Raw genomic sequence first — 18,217 nt, 5'->3', positions numbered from 1 at the left:
ACCTTGAAGAGACCTTTAGGAAAGGTTTGAACAATACCAACTCCCGTGGCCTCATGCTTGATGCTGGATGCATGTTTAGCTAAATCTTGTTTAAATCCTTGTTGACTTTATTGGGTAGGGGCTTCTAAAATAACCAGGACAATCACTTTATTTTACAGGCAAAAAGGTATTAAATCTTGCTGAGGAAAAACAACCCCCAACCACCTCCCGCCTCATCGCCAGTGATACTCCCCAAATTTATTTGTTGTGCGACATAATCTCTAACATCTAAAATTAACATCCGAGTTTCTCCCCTCTCCAACTTCATCATCTCTGAGAGGTTCTATAGATTGGAGAATTGCTTATAATGATGACGGAATAACTCATTTTAAAAGTTGCAAACTGAGAATACAAGTTTCTTGCCTTATCTTTGAGCCTGAAAGGAAAATTCTATCTACCACCAAATAAAGGGGGAAAAGCAATTATCTGAGATGAAAACCCCCAGCCCATCACTATGCGTCTAGAAGATGGAATTCATTGATCAGAGTCAGGGTTCTGGGTCTAGGTAGAAAAAAACTAAGGTCCCTGCATCATTAATTTCAATTGAATCTAAAATAATAGGATACAGCCAGGCCAAAATACAATGAAATCTAATGTACCCTGTTCCCTAAGTCACCTGCTCTCGGGGCACAGGCGGGTGCAGTGGGAGGCACGCTCACACTCAGAGCTGCTCAGAAACAGGTTTCAAAGCCAGAAGGCTTTCTTCTAATTATGATAGATTTCAAATATTTAGAAAAACGGAGAGAATCATACCAATAAATACACGCTAACCCAGATTTAATAAATGCTGACATTTTGCTATATACACTGCAGGACGTTTTCAGGCAATAAAACGTTACGGTGCCATTGAAACTTCACACCCGTCCCACCTCCCATTCATTTTACCACTTCCCCCGAATCACCACTATCCTGATAGGGGGCTCTGCAGCTCCAAACAGCTTTTCATGCACATGCATATGTGTGTCCTGCTTTGTTTTTTTCTCACTGTGGCAAGGTAGGCATAATAAAAATTTACCACTTTAATCACTGCAGAGCATAAAATGCAGTGTGCCTTCACAGGGTTGGGTAAGCCGGACCACTACTGAAGTCCAGAACATTTCATCCTCACAAAAGGAAACCTTTTCCCCTTTTAACAATCCCGCCCTCCTCTCCCCAGCCCCTGGCAACCACAGGTCTGACTGATACTTCTACAGGTTGGCGTATTCTGGACATTTTCCTATAAATGGAATTATACAACCTGTGGTCTTTTGAGTCTGGCTTCTTCTACGTAGCCTGACTCATCCATATGGTAGCATGTGGAAGCCCTCTGTTCTTTTTCATGGCTGAGTAATATTCCCTCCTGTATCCACCCAACTGTTGTTGGGCCCTTTGTCTGCTTTCACTTTTTGGCTAGTGTGAATAATTCTTCTAAGACTACTCATATGCAAGTTGTGTGGACAAATCGTTTTGAGTCTCGGGTAGACATCGGAGAATAGGTTGCTGGGTCATATGGTAACTCCATGTTCAATGTTTCGAGGAATTGCCTACCTGTTTCCAAGACTCTGCATGTTCTTTTTTTGGTATCCTCTCGCCTTTGGTATCCTATCTGCCTTTTCAATTCACCATGATGTTTTGGAGAGTTTTCCAATTTTGTGGTTAGCTGTTGTTCACCCAGATGCCATTGCACAAACAAAACCACTGTCCACTTGCCATTCTCCTATTGCTGGATATTTAGGCTGCCCCCAGTCTTCCACTGCCAGAAATCACACTGCCATAAAGGGAGTTTCAAAGTACTTCGTCCGTGGGCCAGATCTGTAAAGCTAAAGACCCTCCCAGACCACTCACTGTCCTATTCTTATTTGACAGCTGCCCACCAAGTCTCTTTGGGTCATCGTTCTGGGTTGTGGGTGGAGACTTCAAGCAAGCAAGCCGAAGGAACACACCAGACCATGCCCCCAAACGACCTGAAGTTCTCAGAACAGAGGACAGTCCTGATATTATCTCCAATTCCTGGCTGTCCTCCTTGGAAGGGGATTACCCATCCCCACTCAGTGCTCTGTGACCTGCGGTGCATCCTCAGAAGAGGGCCGTCCAACCCCTGTCCCCACCCCACCCCAGACATCAGGTGTGGCCCTGTGACTGCGGTGGCCTCGGGCTACGAGCAAGGACGGTGTAAGTAAGACAGGAACAGGAGTTTAGGGATCAGTCTGCTGCCTTTCCCAAGGCTGGAGGAATGGTACCTCCCAGAGGAAGGCTTCTTCCTCAGCCTGGAACCCCGCATGAAGTCAAAGCACGTGGAGCAGAGCCAAACTGGCCCCCGGGACATCCAGAGTCAACAAGACAGCTTCTCCTTGGTGCAAGCCTCTGACTTGGTGGTGGCATTCATCCCCAAAGAATAACTCCACATGAGCGAATGCAAAGCATCTCTTCTTTATCCCTATCCCCCAGACTTCTCAGCCATTGTGACCCGGAGGTCCACCTGTCTGATGTTTAAACGCTTGGAGGCATCAGTCCAATTAAAATGCATTTACCAACTGTGGACCCTTCCTCGGGCCCCGCCCAGAGCTTGGGCTTGCCCAGCACGGGACGACAGTCCTCACAGACAACGTCCACGAGAATCGGCTCCGGGCCAAGCATACTCATGCGGACAGCCTGTCATTTGTCTTCATGTTGCCCAAATGAGGCAAACATCATGATTATCCCCATTTTACTGAGGAGGACATTGATGCTTCAAAATATTAAGGGAGTGTCCTCAGGGGACCCTTGATGTGCCCCCATCACGCCAGCTGTCTGTCTGTGCCGGGGACTTGGCCAAGGTAAGTGGGACGAGGGGCACCATTCTTACCTGGAGGAGATGACCACAGAGAAGAAAAGTTTTTTAATGCTAACTTCTTTCCATGAACATGAACTGGGCAGACAGGCAAATCCATAGAGACAGAAAGCAGATGGGGGCTGCAGTGGGGGAAGGGTTGGAGGTGGGAGACAAGGACCAGCTGCTGAAGGTGTGCACAGAGATGGTGAAAAGTGTCTGGAACCAGGTGGTGGTGGCCGTCCAGCAATACCGTGAAGGTACTAAATGTCACTAAGGGTAAGTCTTACATGATGCGTATTTTATCACAGCGAAAATAATGCCAACCATACAAGTGTATATAATTGCACTGAGACCTATAGAGAAAGCATTCAGGGAGCCATCAGCCCACAGGAAAGGGAGGCTTGCCTCGGTCTTGGGGGCGAGGGATGCTTCTCAGAGGAAGCCCGTTATCACCACACAGTGTCCTGAGTGCCTCAGTGGAGACAGGACCTCCCTCTTTGCAGCAGCCACATTGCATGAGTATTTACTCATTTCCCCACCGGAAGCAGACTTACTCGCTCGCTCACCAGGTTTATTTTGAGCACAGAGACTGTGTAGACCCCTGCCCCCGTGGTAAAACAACAAAGACCCTGCCCTTGGCCGGAGGGGGTGGGTGTACTTGTATTTTGGGGGGAAGAGGAGTGGCCAATGGGCTAGCAAGTCAGCACAAGGTAGTTAGGAGAGGGGAGCAGGGGAAAGAAACAAAATGAGGCCAGGACAGGCAGAAGAGGCAGGCTACAGGAATGCGGCTGCCCTGGCGGCAGGATGTGAGGGAAAAGGAATCAGCCATGCACAGAGCAGACAGCAGGGGCTCCAGGCAGGGATTCTAAGAAGCAGGCAAGTTTTTAGATCCAGCTCTGCAGCCACGTCCCAGGATTCGGGTTGTTGACTTTCCTTCCAGTCCTGAATAAACACACTGAAATCAGATGCAGACCAAGTCTTCCACCAAAATGTATGAATGAGCAAGAAGGCTGCCCCCATCTTCTCCTTCCGTTCCTCCCTCCCTCCCTCTCTGCAGCAACGTTGAGAGACACCCAGTCCTGGACGGTAGGCTTTGGTGGCGGCAAGCCCCAAATTCCTAGAACTGTCAAATCCGTGAAGCCACACCCCGGTGAGCAACAGCAGTGCACTTGGACCAGGAAAGCATCTTCTGTTTGAGGTTCTTTGCACTTCCCTTTCACAGCCTTAGCCCGTGGCTGACTCCAGGCACCCATGTTACCATTTTGCAGACCATGAAACCTGGAGGCCATGACAAATGCTTTAGGGAAACACAAAGTGAGGCTAGAAGTCAGCTCCAAACCCCAAGCCCAGCTCCTCCACTCCTGTGATCTCCCTCAGCAAGCTCTTAACCTCCCTGAGCCTCAGTTTCTCCATCAGAGGTTCACCGACAGGACCTAGAGGACAGAGCAAATGTAGGTCGAGACCTTGGGAGAAAGTGAGAACAGAACTTGGCCTTGTGGCTTCAGCCTGCTTCCCAGCTCCTCGGGGCCAGGCCTCCCCAAGACCAAGCACAAGGGCGGCTCAGAAGAGCAAGGAAACATATGTGTGTTTCTACAGCGGCTGGTTCCTGGGAAGCCCTGGGATGACCTGTTCCAGCTGCCTCACCCACAAGGTTTCCGATTCACTAGGTCCAGGTAGAGCCCGAGAATCTGCATTTCTGGTCATTCCTGAGAGACGCTGATGTCGCGGGTCCGCCGGCCAGGGAACCACACTTTATCGAACATCCTTCACCACTTTCTTGAAAACCCTTTGAGGACACGGAAGAAGGAGACTGACAGCTCCTCACACACACCAAAGTTCCTAAAAATACTCCAACATTCCTCCCTCCTGCAAAGTTCTCTCCCTCATGGTGCTGGCTCACAGGGTCCTCTTCCCCAGTCTTTCTCACTTGGTTCAAATTCTAGAAGCTTTTCCCTCCCCCTGCCCTGGAGACTTCCACCCTGTCCCTCTCCACACCCCAATGGGCAACGTCAACCAAGGGCACTTCCTGCAAGATGGTGCAAGATGGAGGAGGGATAACCGGGTCAAGCAAGTTTCCTGCCTTCCCTTCTGCTCACTTGTATAACGTCACCTTCAGACAGATCCAGTCCATAAAAGTGTGTGAGGTACATGGTGTGTATCAGATGTTCACTGAGGGTCCAACTCCTGCGCTCAGTGAACTCATGTCTAATGGCCTTCAGGGAGACAGAGAGACCCCTACCATGCCATGGCCATCTCTGTGGTAGGACCTGTGGGGGCCCAGAAACTAGGACGAAGCCAGGGTTCTCAGAGAAGACAGAGCTTTAGGCTGACACCTGAGGGACAAGTAGGAATTGGTCAGGCAACGAGGCAGGAAGAGAAGCTTCCAAGCCAAGGGAGAAGCATGTGCAGGGGCGTTGAAGCAAGAGAAGGGTAGAGTATTCAAGTTACCAAGTCAAAGAGGTGAGACGTCGTAGGGACCGGGAAAATGTGTGAGTGAAGAGCCTGGTTTCCAAAACTCCAGGGAGGAGGACCTGTAGGCATCAGACTGGGTTCTGTGAGGACAAAGAGAGTAAAGAAAGCAGGGTCAGCCAGGCCTGATGTTCAGGAAAGGGAAGACAAGGGGGAGCCATCCCCGGCCGCCCCAAAGGTGTCCAGATCTCCAGATCTCTCAGCACAGGGGGACCCTCCATGGAAGGGCTCTCCCCCAACTTCCCCACCTGGAATGCGGACCCGGGGGCAGCTTTAGGAACACAGACCCACCTGTCCTCCCTGCAGTCCCAGGAGGGGGGCTCTGTGAGTACAGCCTCCCATCTGGATGAGGACCTTGAGCACCCAGAGGTCACACGACTTGTCCTAGGTCACACAGCTGGTGATGACGAAGCCAAGACTCGAATCCCAACAGGACTTGAGTGTCCTAACTGCTTTGCCTTAGCGGCTCCGGAGAGGAAGAAACACACCCTTTCTCACTCTCCTCACCCCAATCCCAGCATTCCCAAACAACTCCTGACAAGCATGGCTCCAGGGAACAAAGTGTCCCTCCAGGCCCCAGAGAGTCCGGACCATGCAGGGGGTGCATTTTCATGAGAAACTGCCCTTGACATCAGGGGTGTGTGGGTGCGTGTGTGTGTGTGTGTGTGTGTGTGTGTGTGTGTGTGTGTATCATTCTTTCTGAGTTGGTCAGGGACTCAGTTCTGGAGCCAAGCAAAGCCTGGTTCTCTAGTCCCTACAAGCTTTGTTGTAGGGCAAGTTGTAGGGGAACTCCCGGAGCCTCCATGTCCCCATTTGTAAAGTGAAAAGAGGGTGGTACTTGCCCCCACAGGGCTGCTGGGTACAGCACCAAGGAGGCGCCTGGCACAGGGGCAGAGCCCCGTCAAGAGCGACTGGTGATTTCCATTCTGGGTGCGCTGACCCCGGGGTTTCTGAACTTGCAGAACAGAGGGCCGCCAAGATGGAGATCCCTCCAGGGTACTTGCCATTTTGTGGGCCGTGGTCCGGTTGTCAGCAGGTCTCCCAGACAACCTCACGAGGCCCATTCCTCTCACACTCCTGCCTTCTCTGCATACCCCCAGGATTAGAAATCTTGTTCCCAACTCAGGAAGCAGCAGATGTTGGAGAGGATGCAGAGAAAGGTGAACCTTCTTACACTGTTGATGGGAATGCAAGCTGGTGCAGACACTCTGGAAAACAGAATGGAGGTTCCTCAAAAAGTTAAAAATAGAGCTACCCTACTACCCAGCAAGTACACTACTAGGTATCTATCCGAAGGATACAGAGTGATTTGAAGGGGCACGTGCCCCCCAATGTTTATAGCAGCAATGTCTACAGTAGCCAAACTATGGAAGGAGCCTAGATGTCCATCAACAGATGAATGGATAAAGAAGATGTGGTGCATATATATATATATATATATATGAATACTAAGCAGCCATCAAGAAGAATGAAATCTTGCCTTTTGCAATGTCATGGGTGGAACTGGAGGGTACTATGTTGAGTGAAATAAGTCAGAGAGAAACGAATACCATAGGATTTCCCTCATTTGTGGAATTTAAGAAACAAAACAGGTGAACATAGGGGAAGGAAAGGAAAAATATAGTAAGATGGAAACAGACAGGGAGACAAATCATAAGGGTTGATGAACTCTAGGAAACAGACTGCGGGTTGCCGGAGGGGAGATGGTGGGTGGGGGGATGGGGTCACTGGGTGATGGGCCTTAAGGAGGGCAACTGATGTAATGAGCATGGGGTGTTATATGCAACTGATGCATCATTAAATTCTACCTCTGAAACTAAAAAAAAAAAAAAAGAGAGAGACCAAAATGCCTGTAACAACCAAAGGGGACCAGGTATGAGCTTGCTGGGACAGCCATAGCAAAGTACCACAGACCAGGGCTTAAACAACAGGCATTTTTGTCCCTATAGCTCCAGAGACCAGAAATCCAAGATCAAGGTGTCAGCAGGGTTGGTTTCTTCTGAGGAAGAAACCCTCTCCTCACCTTGCAAATGGCAGTCTTCTCCCTCTGTCCTCACATGGTTTCCCCCCTAAGTGTCCATGTCCTAACTTCCTCTTCCTATAAGGAATTCAGTCATAGTGAATTAGGGCCCACCCTAATGACCTCATTTTTAAATTAATTATCTTTTTAAACCCTATCTTTAAGGTGCCTGGGTCACTAAGTCGGTTAAGCAACGGTCTTCGACTCAGGTCATGATCCTGGAGCCCTGGGATCGGGTCCTGCATCAGGCTCCCTGCTCAGTGGGGAGTCTGCTTCTCCCTCTGACCCTCCCCTCTCTCATCCTCTCTCTCTCTCATCGTCTCTCTCTCAAATAAATAAATAAAATCTTTAAAAGAAAAAAACCTATATTTAAATATAGCCATAATCTGAGGTATTGGGGGTGAGGACTTCGACACATCGATTTCCAGGGGGAACACAACTCAGCCTAGAATGTCAGTTATGTAATGCATCTGGTGTCGTGTGGGGCATTTGTAAGCGCTCAAGAAGTGGTTCCAAAGGTAAGGGTGATGACAGAGACAATGACTCCCTCCAGACTGGGAAACGCTGTGACAGGGTGACAAGCCACAGCTCAGGAGCCCCTGGGAATTCCTTCCGGGTCAAAGGGGGTCCTGGGAGCTGGGAGTCCATACACCTAATGAATTTGTGCATCCATGGATTTTGGAGTCAGTCACAAAGGGTTTGGACCTCATGACAGCACTCAGCCACAGAACACCCTGAGCAGACCATCGCATGTAGCTAAGCCTCGACTTCCCTCATGTGTCGAGGTGACACCTGACAGAGCCTGACGGGGGGAGGGGCCCTGCGCACACGCTGTCCTCCAGCTGTCAGCAGGAAGACCAGCCTGGCCATCTGCCCGTCAGGACCCAAGCCGCTCTCAGGGGCTCAGAGTCTGCAGGCCTTGACCGGGAATAATCATCCCAGCCCCACGGGGTTGTCGTTAGGTGGAAATGAGTCAAGGTGTGTGAAAGCATTTTGTCATCCGCAGAGTGCTCCGTACAGGTCAGCTGCTAGCCTCCTTTCAGGACACATAGCCCCAGAGGTCTTCGTGAGAGGGTGTTCACACCCACGCACCCGATTCCAAGAAAAAACACAAGAGGTGGGGGCCGCGTGGTTTCATCCCTCATGACTCACAGAGGCCACTCCTGCCGGCTATTCAAATTCTGTGGCTAGAGCAGCTGTGCATTTTGACTCTTCGACCAAGTTTGCTAACCCCTCCCTAAGGCTGCGCCTCGTGCCCACGCTTCTCTGGTCCAGAGGGAGGGAGTGGAGGGGCCAAGGTGACAGGGAAATTCATCCCAACACCACACGACCCTCACAGGGGAGGGGTGCCAACAGCAGGGAAGCCCAGAGTGGGCATGAATCTTCTGGTCCAGGAGCGGATGCTCGCCTCTGACAGCAGGAGGTCCAAGGAGAAAAAGTCTGGGAGGTGGCAGGAAATCCTAGGTGGGGATGGGGAGGGAATGCTAAATGGGGATGTCACCTGCGGTGAGGCTAGAATTGCAGAAATGAGAGTCAGAGCACAGAAAAGAGAAGAAAGAGAGGGAACAGGAGAAGAGGAGGGGAAGGACAGGGAGTAAAGGGGGAAACCTCAGAGAATACCCACATTCTGGATCTTGGGAAGAAAGGGAGCCAACGCGCTCGTAGGCGAAGCGGCCCAGGAGGACGAGGAGACGAGCAGAGCCCTGAGGGGCTGGAAGGGGTCTCCGGCTGGCTCTCGGGCCCTGGAACAAAGACCACAGGCAGGGCGGGTGAAAGAACAAAGTTTGTTTTCTCAGAGCTGTGGAAGCTCGTCATCTGCGGGCGTCTGAGAACCCCAGCAGGGCAGGGCTTTGGGGGGGCTCCCCTCCTGGCTGGCGGATGGGCCACCTTCCTGCTGTATCCTCACGTGGTGGGTTTTGGAGCGTCCCTTCTCATAAGGACACTAAGGTGATGGGGACAAGGCTCCACCCTTACCAAGCAGATAACCTCATCACCCCCTTAAGGGCCCTGGCTCCAAATATGGTCACAATGGGGGTGAGGGCTTCAATATATGGGACAGTGTCGGGGAGTTTTCAAATTGGCCCATTTGAGGCAAAAGGAAGGAGAGAGAGGTAGTACAAAGGTTAGAAGCTTGAGAGCCTCCGTAAGAAAGAGGGAGTCTGTCTCAGCCCACCCCTGGAGCCCTCTGGAAGAAGTTGCCTCTGGAAGGCTCTGCGCTTTGAGAGAGAAGGAGTGGGAAGCTGCATTTCCCCACCCACCCAACTCCTTACAGAAAAACGGGCAGAGATTAGCTTTAGATTAATTTTGAGAGCCATCATTTTCTCGAAAATAGGTTTAGCTTCAGAGCAAACACTGAGGCCCATTTCTTTGCATGTTTAATTAGGGGAAAGCTGTTTCCCTGATGTGACTCTGCACGACGACGACGAGAGGCCCAGGCCCCCGAAGGGCTCCCAGCAATGGGACAGACAGGATAGGGAGCACTGAGGTTGGGGGAAGCAGGGATGTCCAGAGGAGCACAGAAGAAGGGCATTTGATTGAGCCGGTAGGTGGAGGGGAGAGAGGCAGGTCTGGAAGCCTTCCTGTAGGAGGTGATATCTGAGTTAGGAACTCCAGGCAGAGTTTTACAGGTGAGAGTATGAGGAGGGAAGGGCAGCCTTCTAAGCCAAAGCCTAAGAGTGAGAAAAGTTCATGCATTTGAGCCTGGCCCTGGTTCAGAGAGGAGGAGGGGACAGGCTGGCAGTGTCAGCACCCCAAGAACGAGGAAGTTCTGTAGTAAAGAGTGGATTCTTTCCCGAGAGCTATGGGGAGCCAATGAAGAGTTTGAGAGGGAGCATGGCTTGATCCGACTTGATTTGTTCCTTCCTTTGTATGTTTTGAGGAAGTGGGAACTGGACCTTGGATGCAGGCACGGGGTGTTTCCTCAGCCATCTTTACAAAGGCCCCCCCTGCTTCGTGTCCCCCATTGATTTCCTTTTTCTTGAGGCTATAGATTTGTACTGTTTGGTTTCACCAAGCCTTCAAGGCACACACGAGATGAAATGACAACAGGTGCTTTGCGGAATATAATGAAGAGAAAAATTGCCTAGCCCATTTTACAACACTGTTATAACCTTGATGCTGAAACCTGATAGGGATGGCAACATGAAATAAAATGTAAGTCGCATTTAAACATGGCCCTAGACTTTCTAAAATCTTCGATGAAATGCTAGCAACTTGAACTTGTCAATGTATAAAATATCTTATGGTCCAATATTACCACAAACATATCACTCCAGATAATCCATTCATGGAGTTTAGCTGTCATAAGCTGCACTGGGTCTCCTCCACCCCCAAATTCACATGTTGAAGCCCTAACCTCCCCAAGGACCTCAGAATGTGACTGTATTTCTTGATAAGGTCTTTAAAGAGATAATTAAGCTAAAATAAGGTCGTCAGGGTAGGTCCTAATCTTGGACCTCTGACTGCTAAAAATCAAGAGAAAATAGATTTCTTTGGTTCAAGTCACCCAGCCCGTGGTACTTCAGCGTGGCTAAACCCTAGCAAACTAACACAGAACCACAGTATAAGAGCAAAGTAGAAAATCCCTAGGAACATATCAGCAAATACAATAAAAGAAGTTCGTAAAATTCAGTCCTACTTTCAAAACTTTCTTTGGGGGATAATGTACCTATGGGAAAATATGCAAATCCTAACTGTACAGTCAATGAATTTTCTTTTTTTTTTTTTAATTTATTTGACAGACAGAGATCACAAGTAGGCAGAGAGGCAGGCAGAGGTGAGGGGGGGCGGGGAGCAGGCTCCCTGCTAAGCAGAGAGCCCGATGCGGGACTCCATCCAAGGACCCTGGGATCATGACCTGAGCTGAAGGCAGAGGCTTTAACCCACTGAGCCACCCAGGCACCCCCAGTCAATGAATTTTCATCCCTGATGCATAGCTCTGTGACTAGCACCAGGATCAGCAAACAGAAGGAGCAAGGATCCCAGGGACCTTCTCACGCCCCCTTCAAAATCAACGGGCCTGTTAGCTTTTGAATTGCTTCCCTCACCCATGGGTATGCTGACGTCCATGCAGTATTATTGCATTTGGAAATAGGGCCTTTAAGAAGGTCATTAATGTTCAATGAGGTCATAAAGTAGGGCCCTAATCCAATAGGCCTGGTGTTCTTATAAAAAGAAGAAGGGAAACTAGGGAGGCATGCATCAGAGAAAAGGCCATGTGAGGAGAGAGCAGGAAGGAGCCCCTCTGCAAACCACGGAGATCTCGGGAGAAATCACGCCTGCGCACACCTTCGCCTTGAACTTCCAGCCTCCAGAAGCATGAGCAAATACATTTCTGTTGTTGAAACCACCCAGCCTGTGGTATTTCGTTATGACAGCCTAAGAAGACTCATTATTGCAACACCTCCCTCCTTTTTTTAATTTTTTATTACTTTTTATTATCATACCCACTTGATATATATCCAACTCTAAAATAATGACTTCCAGTGGCATGAGCAGGGTAATAAGAACAACAGTGCCTGACACACCGTCAGCTCAGAAGCAGCATCCCCCTATATATTGTAGTGCTGAGTGAACAGAGCAAGACAGAGAATGGATTCTGGCCCATGTAAAGCACACGTGTGCGTGATTTGGTAAAAATGTGTGCACACGTGTTTTCAATTCGCCTACACTGCCTTTGCAAAGATAGCATTCATAGTTAACTGTGTTCTCATTTATTTCTAATCTTTTCCAAGTAATTCTTACAATTGTTTAAAATCTACCCATGCTGGCATGTGCAGAACTGGTTTGTGGATTCTTTTTTCTCACGTACCTGCGCCATATTTGATTTTTCCATTCCATTCCATGGTGTGCCCCGGAGAGCCGCAGTCATCCTGCTAACAAAGGCAATGCTGCAGGGAACACGTTGGAACATGTCCACTTAAGGATCTGGTGCAGAGGACATGAGGCCTCACCAGTGCGTATGGATACATCACCTTGTCTACATTCTGCCTGGTGGCTCCGTCCAGTCATGACATCAGTCTACACCCCACCAACAGTGCACAAGAGTCCCAGGTTCCCCACATCCTGGGACCACTTGACTTTATCCAACTGCCCATGTTTTCCAGTCCATGGAGTGTAACATAACAGTTCGCTGTTGTGTTCATTGATAACAGTTCCCTGTTGTGTTAATTTGTATTTAATCCTTGGGGACTTGGAGGGACTCTTCATGTATTTATGAGCCAGTAAGTTTTCTTTCTCTGTGAATTGCTTATTTGTCAATGTTCTGTTGGGTTCCTTGTCTTTTCCTTGACGATGTATAGGACTTCCTGAATACTCTGGGTTTTAGTGACATGTGGGTTGTAGATGTGACGTCTGTTTGTGACACTTGTCTACAGCAGGATTGTGCAATCTCAGCACTATTGACATTTTGGCTGGATACTTCTTCATCCAGGGTTTGTCCTCTGCGTTGAAGGATGTTTACCAACACCCACGACCTCCACTCACTAGATGCCATTAGCAACTCCCAACCAGCTGTGACAACCAAAATAAATCTCTCTAGATATTGCCAAATGTCCTGGGGTAGGGAACAAAATCACACACCCTCCCCCCGTTGAGACCCTCTGGTCTAGAGGTTGTCTCCACTGGATGCTGCTCCCATTGATTATAAACTCATAATTTTTGCTAAGGAAATAAAATTCATTTTTCATGTTATTCTTCGTGGGTTTTGTTTGAAAAGACTTCATCACTCTTAGTTATAAATATCTTCCCCTACATTTATCCAATCAGCTTTATTGTTTAACTTTTGACATTTAAGTCTTTATTGGGAGTCCACTTTTGTTTTCCAGTTAAGGTGATGATCCAGTTTTATTCTGATATTTGTAGTCAGTCAGTTTTCCAAAGCCATCTAAAGGTCACTGGAAGCTTTCCTGTTGAACTGTGAGGCTGTGTTCATTATGTGTCAAGCTCCCTTCTAGGCCTGGTCTGTCTCTGAGCTCTCTGCCCTCTTTCATTGGTCTGTTTCCCTCTTCTTCCATCGGAATCATGTAATTCTTCTATTACTATGACTTTTTAATATATTTTAATATCTAGGAGACAAGTCCCTTCTCTTTTTAAAAGTTGACTCAGTTATCTGCAGGCCTCTATACTTTTTAAGTTCAGGATAAGTTTGTCAAGTTTCTCAACATACCTGTCTGGAATTCTGCCTGCAATTACATCGAACTTATAAATCAATCCAAAGAGAATTGATATCTGTACAATGATGCATTATTCTATCCTGAATATGAGAGAGCTCTCAATTTATTCAAAGCTTCCTTTTATGTCCTTTAATTAAATCCAAAGTTTTCTTCCATAGAGGACATGTTTATTCCCTGATGAATGAATCACTGGGTATTTTTACAGCTCCTATGAATGACATCATATTTTCCATTATATTTTATGGTTGGGATTTGCTGGTATGGAGACACCGCTAGGGTTTTTAGTAGCCGATCTTGGGTCTGGTGATCTTGTCAACTCCTCTTACTAGTTTTAAAAGAGGGTCTGGGACGCCTGGGTGGCTCAGTTGGTTAAGCAGCTGCCTTCGGCTCAGGTCATGATCCCAGCGTCCTGGGATCGAGTCCCACATCGGGCTCCTTGCTCGTCGGGGAGCCTGCTTCTCCCTCTGCCTCTGCCTGCCATTCTGTCTGCCTGTGCTTGCTCTCTCTCCCTCTCTCTCTCTGACAAATAAATAAATAAAAATCTAAAAAAAATAAAAGAGGGTCTGCTGGTTCGGCTGGCTTTCTCTGGAGATGATCATAGCACTTTGTCCCTATTCCCAGCTGTAGGGACAACTTTGCTGACGACTGGGCCCCTGCACGGGTTTGGCAGTGGCCCAGGCTCACATTTCGGGTTATAGCTCTTCAGTTCCTACTCACCAGCTCAGTAGGGTTTCTAGGGTGCCCCCATATCGGGAAATGAGGACACAAAGAGCCACACAGAACAAGTTTGAGCAGTGATATCATATAATCATCACAGAAGCAAGGACAGCCACAGACTCTCCTGGCTCTTGAGCAGAATTGGTCCCTGACACCTTACACCTAAGAAACTCCAAGTCATTTGCCGGGAGGGTTGTGGGGGGGCGGTGAGTTAAGCACAGAACCTCCAAGGGGGATGGGGAACTTCTGCTCATCAGGGCAAGGAGAGCTCATGCAATTCATTCAAAAGAAATTACAAACAACCCAAGCATCCAGCCACAAAAGAACAAAGAAATGAATTGTTGTACATCCACATGGTGAAATGGTATACAGCAGTGAAGAAATGGGTGAACACAGGGGTTCCTCAGTAAAATAATATGTTCGATGAAAACAGAAACTGCAGAGAAACCCATGCAGGGTGACATAATTTAATAGAGTTTAAAAGCCCACAAAGCAACGCGACACAGACGCATGCACTCTAGGGCAGTAAGACTAGAGGAGAAAGGACAGGGACTGATAAAAGACCTTATTCTAGGAACTGGTTTCTTGTTGGGTGAGGATGTGATGGGGAAGACATAATAGGGAATAGATACCCAGGGGTTTCCACAAGATCAGGAACGTTTTTTTCTTAGGAGAGGTTGGGGACACCCATCTCCCATGATTCTCTAGGCCCTTCCACCTTTAAGATATATTTCCTAATAACTTCCTGTGACCATGTTTAGCCCCAGAGCTGCAAACACAAATCACAGGTACCGTATTTGTGAACAAATCTTCCTCCTCCGCTGAGGTATGAAGACACACACCCTCGACCCACCAGCTAGAGGGGCCCCTGAATCCCCAACCCACTGGGTTTGGGAGTCATTTTGTTGCACAGAAACAGAAAAACAATGTCAAGGAAGCACTCCGTATTCTGGAGCCAAGCAGGGACACCATGAAAGTGGGATTTTGACCAGGCTACCTCGTGGTCCCTGAAGACCAAAGAGCTAAACTGATTGGTGATCTGCAAACCTTTCGGTGGTTAGCATACATGCGCATGAGTCTGCAGCCCCAGACTTCGTGGGCGGGGCAGGTACAAATTCGTAATTTCAGTGAGGCCACCATGCTTGGTGAACTCTGCACTTTTTTCGATCAAATCTGCTTATCTCAAAGGGACACTACCTGAGGACAAAACGTCGACCTCGGGCTGCTCTGGAAACCTCCAGAACCCAGTTGGTCATAGAGAAGGAGCAGCTGGTCTGGGCTGCTTCTAAGGAAGTGAGGACACCGTCCCCATCCCGGCCAGGAGATGCCCTGCAGCCACAAAGGACCAAGTGGCCAAGAATGGAACCACACCCCCTAGCCTTGCAGCCTGGTAAGACGCTACTCCAAGTTTGATGTCCCATTTCCCATCCTAGACTACCATGCTTCCAGTTAGCACACAGGTTTGACGGGTGGGGTCGTGCGGGCCAAAGGGAAGCTTTCAAAGCCACACCCTTTAGGGAAAAGACCAAGTGTTTGGCTAAGGAAGCCGTCTTTTTCCCCCTGGTCTGTAGTTTCCAAAGCTGATTCAAATACCAAGCTCTGCTGGCAGGTAGAAAATGGAATTTTCCCTAAAATCAGCTCTCAAAATTGTTCACAGATTGAGCCCTCAGGGAGAAGGAGAGGACAGGTTCTGTCCCTTGGGTGGGAAATGTGTGTGTCTTCCTTCCCAGGTGCTGGTAGGAGCTCAGTTTGTGCCCAGGGCAGGGAGACTGCTGGTTAGAATCAGAGGCCTCGAAGTGAAATTTCACTCCCCCATTTTGGGGGGTGGAGTAGAGGAGAAGGGTCAACTATGTTGGGGCACAGGTCGCATGGTAAGAAGAAAAAAATGCCCTCCTCCCAAACAGCAAAAGGGGGTTTGAGAGAGCTGTTGTTTGTTGACATAGCTCAAAACTGAAAGGACAGAGGGAGCCAGAATGTCCTTCATTTAACGGCAGGCGGAAAAACCTAAGGTCCAGAAGAGGGGAGGTGTGGAGCCAAGGTCATACAAAGATTATTGGTGGAGCTCAGATCAGAAGCCAGGAGGCCCCCCTGGAAGGGGAAACAGGCATGCCGTGTTTGAGCCTTTGGTTTAGAGGGAGAATGAATGTGAGGGTGAAGAGTTGTGGAGGTAGGTGGTGGTTAAGTCACCACAAGTCCTGTAGAGGTTGCCGGCCCAGGTCCCACAGATGCTGGGGAGGGAAGAAGACCAGAAGACAGGAGCCGTGGGACCCAACAAGAGCCCGTGCACGGGAGCAGCATCTGGGGCTCTGGGAACGGAGCTCTCTCACATCTGGGCGCAACGGGGACTTCCCCAGAAGCTGGGCCTGGGAACGCATCAGATTAGAAATATGGTGGGCACACCACTTGAAAAAGAAGGGGTCCTGGGCTGAAGGAAAAGACAGAGAAAGGCGGCAGGGGGAATAGCTCAGCACTGGAGGGACCCGATGTAAATCCCAGCTCTATGCCTTCCGGGAGCATGGCCTTAGGCTGGCACGCCCCGAAGCTTCCAGTTCTTCTAAAATGGAGACCAGAAATATGCATCTTGCAATGAGCGAAAGGTATAGAAGAAGGGCTTAATAGATGTTATTAGCTCCTGAATCCTGAGCTGAACAAAGACCTCCATGCATGCGCACACACATCCTTCAACAAGACTTGGGCTGTTTTTGGATCATCCCGTTAGCTGCCGTCATCTGGATGGGTCTTTCAATGACAGACGTTCAGTCTTCAGTCTTAACGAAATCTGGCTCTCCAATGGCCCAGACAAAATCTCAGTGGGTTGTGGAATCAAGACACCCCAGACTTTCCCTTCCCCCTCATTCCCACCATCCCTGGCTGTGCCAATGACAGCATAGAAGACAAGAGCATGGGTTCTGGAGTCAGGCAGCACTGGGTTCAAATCCTGCCCCCGCCTCGAATTGGCTGGGCAAGCTTGGCCAAGTGCCCACATCCCTAAGTCTTAGTTTCCTTTTCTGCAAAACTGCAATAACAACAAAGACCTACTTTGTAGAGTTCTGTGAAGCTTAAAGAAGAAGTCATTAGAGCCTGGTTGGCCAGCATTTGTGGTCGTTGCTGCTGGGAATACCACCGGACACCATGAATTCAGGGCAGGCTGCCTTCCCCAGGGCAGGTGGCCAGATGTGGTGAGTCTTAGACATTCTGCCTGGGCTGTGTAGTAGTGTTATGATCCTGAGCAAGTCACTGACCTCCCTGAGCCTCCATTCCCCTCCTCTGCAGAAGAGACCCAATGCTGTCCAGAGCTCCGAAGGCTTCTGCAAAATCCAGCTCAGGCAATGGAAATAAAAGCAGTTAGAAGACTCAGTGGTCCGCCTCCCTACAAGGATGATGATTATTCAGATGTGACTGGACATGTGTAATGCAAAAATGCTTTCATCCCACAATTACCCAGCATGTGGACAGAAACAGAGATAAAAATTAGTAACGAGAGAGCTAAGAGGAAATCAAAGGATTCTAAAAGCTTTGAATGGCATAAAAATTCACTCGAAGTAGAACATCAGAATTTCATCTGAACCGGTTTTCCGTTGCTCTCATTCTCTTTCGGCTGAGATTCTTTTGTGGTTTATTTTCCAAGAACATTTTGCCTTTTTTCTCTCGTCACTAAACCCTATCAACATTCCATCTAAGAGCTTTAATAAGAACAAGCGTCCATCTGACTTGTCAGAAGCCAAAATAAAATCACACAAGATGACGTACACGAGGCCACTCCAAAGCAAGGGAGGCCGTTCCCATGAATGGGATGAGGCATTCCAGAGCCCCTTAAAAGCATCAGTTCCAGAACAGATCTTGAAAAGTGGCTAGGAGCAGGGCACTCTGCATTCCTTTCTGTCTCTCAACAACCCAAGAGGTCTGGTAGATTAGAACTGATTAACATGGTTTTAGTGTTGACCAACCGGAGTCTCAGAGGAGTGAAGTGACTTGCCCAAGGTCACACTGGCGTGGGACGGGAAGGAA

The sequence above is a fragment of the Lutra lutra genome, chromosome 13, assembly GCF_902655055.1.
Source record: "Lutra lutra chromosome 13, mLutLut1.2, whole genome shotgun sequence".
NCBI classification, from domain to species: Eukaryota; Metazoa; Chordata; class Mammalia; order Carnivora; family Mustelidae; genus Lutra; species Lutra lutra.
The sequence above is the reverse complement of the archived record's forward strand: the minus strand, read 5'-3'. Positions refer to the sequence as shown.